Source organism: Protomyctophum parallelum (assembly GCF_964188405.1).
Source record: "Protomyctophum parallelum genome assembly, chromosome: 3".
Taxonomy (NCBI): Eukaryota; Metazoa; Chordata; class Actinopteri; order Myctophiformes; family Myctophidae; genus Protomyctophum; species Protomyctophum parallelum.
This window is the reverse complement of record NC_139698.1, coordinates 36,696,275-36,702,274: the sequence shown is the minus strand read 5'-3', so window position 1 is coordinate 36,702,274 and position 6,000 is coordinate 36,696,275.

Below are 6,000 nucleotides of genomic sequence, written 5' to 3'. Positions count from 1 at the left end.
CAAAATCGCATTGCTCCACAGGCTGGGAGCGTCTGTTGCGAAACATTCAATGTTATTTTCCGGTGGGACGTCATCGAAAATGTTCCCACCCACGCAAAATGTCCCCCCCCACGCAAATCGGCATACAATCCATAGTAATGACATCTGTCCGCTTTCCCATATTCTCTGCTACACTGAGTGGGTTCCAAATGGCCCCGTACGGGTGTGTAACTCTGAGAGTTATGGCGGTCCTTGAAATTAAAACGTTTGAGAACCACTGTACAGTAAATGGAACAGAGCCTTAATTACTATCATCGGTAACACCTGTGAAGGAAGTAGGAAAGGGGCCTGGAAGTAGAAAGAGTTATTCTGTGTGCATAGAGCCTATTTAACTCTGAGAGTGAGAGAACTAATAATGGGTCACTCAGAGTTAACTGAAGATTTTGCTGTTTACTAATGAGAGTTGTCAATAGATGTCAGAGAATGTTCTTCCTCATGTGTGTGTGTGTTGTGTGTTGTCATTGCCTATTATGTGTGTGTGTGTGTGTGTGTGTGTGTGTGTGTGTGTGTGTGTGTGTGTGTGTGTGTGTGTGTGTGTGTGTGTGTGTGTGTGTGTGTGTGTGTGCACGTGCGCTTATACGTACGTTCTTGTGCATACACACAATCCTACATGTGTGTGTTCTTTTGCTTGTTTTTTTTTAAACCTGACTCGCAGGTTTGTCAGTCTCTCTTGGCAGTCAGCTGAATTTTTGAAAGACAGAGCACCCGTAACAATTTATGTTCAAATTGCCCTGCACAGAGTAATTTATTGTGCAGTCAACTGTTAATGTGTTTGTGTTGGGTGGGGGAGGTATGCACAGGTGTTAGTGTTACGTTGTGGGGTGAATTAAGGTAGTGCAGGCAATTCAGGGCTTTGTAATGAAAGTGTCACTGTGATATACTGTGGCGCGCTCCCAAATTTCACAACGTGTATGCGATCCTATCAAGGACATTCACGTTCAAGTTTTACATTATATTATGCAGGATTGTGTAAGACGTTGGCTAGTGTTATGCCGTTTGCTTGCAACTGCGAGTGTGTTGCTGTCTATATTTGTGTGGCACAAAGTCAACAAATCACAGACACATGGTGAGGACAATGGGAGTGAGTGAGTGAGTGAGTTAGTGATTGAGTGATGCTACACGCACGCACGCATGCACGCACGCACGCACGCACACACACACACACACACACACACACACACACACACACACACACACACACACACACACACACACACACACACACACACACACACACACACAAATGCATGCCTGCAGACACTCTTCTAGGTAGTTAGAACTCAATGTTATCTGCCTCAGCCTGCAGATTCACAGAAAACGTATTTCCCTAGGCTGTGTGTGTGTGTGTGTGTGTGTGTGTGTGTGTGTGTGTGTGTGTGTGTGTGTGTGTGTGTGTGTGTGTGTGTGTGTGTGTGTGTGTAAAGGCAGAGTGGATTTAAACATTGTTGTGCTCTATCTGCATTGCAAAGCACATGTGGTAATTGACAGTGGAGAACAGAGTGGCAGAGACTGACTGAGAGGTGTGTGGGGGCACAGGGGTTGGCACATGGATCTCTGAGTCTGGATGGATGCCGTCTCCAGCTTTGATGCTTTGTGTCTAAAGAAATGGATCAACAAAATGCATCCTGGTATTGTCTGCTCTGAGTACACCCATGCAGGGACCAGGCATGCACGGCTTCTGGAGAAAACTACATTCTCACAATAGTATATGTTAAACGGGGCGCCTTTGCCCACCTATATCCTCCCTGAGTTTTTGGCTCAGAACAGTTATCAAAATATCTAACCCGTCTCAAGTTGTGTGTTTGAGTTTACACACAACTGTGCAGGATTGTCCAAGTTGCAGAACAAAGCATGGCACAGAATGCACACACACAGATACATGTTGTGTTAGGAGGACTAGTATCTATTTTGTGAGGGCTTGTTGGTAATTATTAGATGTATACTCATTGTAACGCTGACAGCTTTATAGAAAATGCACATTGGGTTTTATCCAGATATACAGTAGGCCTAGTCTATAGAGAAAATCCTATTCAGAGCAGCTTTGCGTGAACTCAACAAAGAAACAAATGTATTACCATCAATAAATATGATGTGTTGTAGCTAGAGATGCTCCGATAATCGGCAATTTACCCTATATGTGATCGGAAATTTACCCTATCTAGGGAAACCGATCTTATACACTATTTAAGTGGTATAAATGTCAATAAGATCATTTTGCATTTTTGTGACAGGCCTAAACATTCTCCACTGTGTGTGGGGACCCGATCGATACGCACAAGATCGATATCGGCCATATCGGTACCGTATCGGCCGATCATGAGAAAAACAATCGGTGATCGGGATCGGCCCCAAAAAACCTGATCGGAGCATCCCTAGTTATAGCATATTGATATGCATGTTTGCTTTAAAGGCAGAAAGGCAGAAACAGAGTACAGAGATGCACTTCAATACTTCCTCTTTCAAATATGTTGCAATAATTCATGCTAAAAAAGGTAATGATTCTGTAAAATTCAAAACAATGTGTGTGTTGTGGATGTTTAATTACAATTCCAAACAACAACAATGATCACTTCAGACATAGTGGAATATCTATCATGCATTATACATGAAAACATCAAAGTGGGGACATGGCGTTATATTAAACAAAGGCACTCTTACACCCATTTAGCTAATTGACAGTGACACCTAATGAAGATTTAATTTACACCTAATCAGATCATGTAAGCCATGCCCAGTCGCCTTGGCCCATACGGGGATACAGTAGGGCCAAAAGAGGGAATCCTGTGAGACCTCCTCTCAGCTCTTATCAATGTTGAGAAATCTCTCTTCCCACTCTTTGGCATAGAGCAGGATGCCGAAAATGGACAACCCTGCATACATTTACTATACTGTGTGTATACATGTTTGCATGGTCTGACATGTTTAGCCCATTGACGTCACAATATACTTGACTTTACTGCTGACCATTTTTCAAAACATACGTGTAACGTGCTTTGTTTGTTTATTAACAATTGGATTCATTTCAATTAAAAACTAAATGTAAATATAAACTAGCTAGAGACTTGAAACTATACTGTAGGCAGTACAACACAGTTAACCCTATGGCACCTTTTAATATAGAAAGCATATATTTTGCAGTGCAGATTGATTGGAAAAGTCTAGCCGAATATCTCTTGAGAAAAGACTGATTTACGAATGTGCATGACTGTTTAGCCATCATTGACTCAACTAGACCTGTATGCCTGTCGCCCACGGCCTACTTGGTAACAATATAATGATTGATTGATTGATTGATTGATTGATTGATTCTTTATTTAAGTGTCATGCTTCCGAAGAAGCCATATGGACTTACAGGACACTTTTTACAGTTTACATAAACAATTACAATAAACCGACATGAGGGTTTGCAAACAATGATCAAGTGAATACCAAACTGACACTCCAGATCCTTACGAGGCAGATTACATCTATATTAACAAGTCTGAAGTTGTCACGTGACAAAAAGATGTGCACATAGCCAATGAAAAGATGTGCCCATAGATGTGCCCAGTGCCCATAGATTTGCCCATAGCGCACTAGCCAATGAAAAGATGTGCCCATAGATGTGCCCAGTGCCCATAGATTTGCCCATAGCGCACTAGCCAATGAAAAGATGTGCCCATAGATGTGCCCAGTGCCCATAGATGTGCCCATAGCGCACTAGCCAATGAAAAGATGTGCCCATAAAAGATGTGCCCATAAGATGAAAACCCAAGCCAAGCCAACATGTGCGCACCCGTCACTAGCTCTCAGCCCCTCCCTCTTTGGCTGCTGTAATGTGATCTCCCCTATGGATCTCCCTCTCCGCAGAGAAACCGGGAATAGTCGCCTCACCATTTCGCTTATTCCTTCTAAATCTCTGTATTTAAAATAAGCTCGCTCAGCGAATGTCTTAGTTACATCAACATTGTTCTTAGAAAGTACTTGGTTTGTGCCTAACTACTACGATTAGACAGATCGCGGTTGTTATTTCGCTACTGCCAGTACTTCTGATTGCACACACACACACACACACACACACACACACACACACACACACACACACACACACACAACACTACCCCGTGTCCCACACACACACAACACTGCCGCGCGGATTTAAGCTGTCAAACCTATTTTGTTAAAGTTAAATATGCCACAGACACTTGCCTGAACTGTGCAGCTGATATATATACAGCATTGTCATATTTAAAAGGCGCTTTATAGCTTCTCTCAGCTCAAAGCGTGTATGAATAAGGAGATAAATTAACAGCTGACGTCGGTGGGAGAGGACGTCAGGCGTGTGTGTGTGTGTGTGTGTGTGTGCTCGCGCATGTGAGAGGGAGGTAAACAGTCAGCAACACGTTAAATTTCTACTTCTACTAAAGAAAGAGGCAGCGATGGAGCCATAAGTCCATATCCATACATTCGGGGACATCAATTGCGCAAAATACTGTTAAACATGACGGCATCAGCCTGCTGCATCCTCCCAGCTGTTGTGTGCTAAGCTAAATCATCATACAGAACCACAACAGTCAACACGGCATTGACCAGGGTTGCCACATTGACTGAGAGGGAAACAAGCAACCAAGTCTATGAAAATGTTAACAGGCCAGATCAAGTCAGAAAATCCGAAAAAGTCAGAAAATAAATCTAGAATAAACAACAATATTGCTGACTGTCAAACATCATTGTCCAATGTTGTTGTAGAGCAGTGGTTCTCAAACATTTTCATGTCATGGACCACTAATATTCTATATATTTATATATATATATATATATATATATATATATATTATATATAATATATATATTTACTATATATACACACCGGTATATATACAGTGTGCACAAACCGTATATCTAGGTGTGCCCCCAGATTTTTAGGCTATGAAAAGTGTGTGCTGGGACAAAAAAGGTTGAGTTAAGCGGTGCCCAAAAGGTAGATCACGATCTACCAGTAACGTCAGATCAGGGGTTTTGTCGGCCAGCGCCAAAAATGCTCCCCGACAGCATAATCGGAGCAAATTCCCGGGCAGTGTGTATGAGCCATAACGTGTTGACTACACTACACTACACTAATAAGGACACATAATAATAACTAATAACCCATCCGTTACTAGTACTACATGTGGAGTCAACTCCCGCAATTTCCTTCTTCCCATAGTGCTTGGCAAAGTAACTCTGGGATGAGCGGCCGCGAAATTCTAGTAATATACAACATAAAATAGAATACCATAAAATAAAATACACCATTAGGCCTGTGACAGGAGACACATGTACCTACTTGAAGAGCTGGGAGTGTCTTCTACTCCAGGCTCTAGAAACAAACTGGGCTGTCCTAAATACTTCATAATTAAATAACCAGTCTAACTTCTGTCCATCATCTTCATCAGGATTTCTTTGTTGCATTACCTCAAACAGTGGAACCCTCAAATCATCATACAGGGTACAATAAAACATAAAATTAAATTAATTTTCCACATAATTTAGGTCATTCAGGTATAACTTGGGAACCTAATAATACCCGTTGTCATACCACTCATTTTAACTGTCTGTCTGTGTCCCACATGGAGATCTCTGTATCTGTCTGTATGCCTGTGTCTGAAGAGTGCAAAGTTAAGTAATCAATTGGCAGGTGTGGGGTTGCCATGGCAATCAATTGGCTTAGGCAGAGGCTGGGAATTGCACAGGTGAGGGGACTTGGGCTGATTAGGCCCACTGGCAGAGCCTGACCAGAGCCTTTTGTGGTGGTTCTGTAGAACCGTGGGTCTGACCGACTCTATACCGGGCACTGCACTCCCTGCGGGGGTGTGGAACGCGTGTGTCAAATTTGAAGTGGGCGGGGAAAACGGTTCTCGGGTTACGTGCATTACCACCGTACACGTACACACACGCAGAGACGTTGCGCATTTATAGTAGGATTATTTACTAAAAACAAAG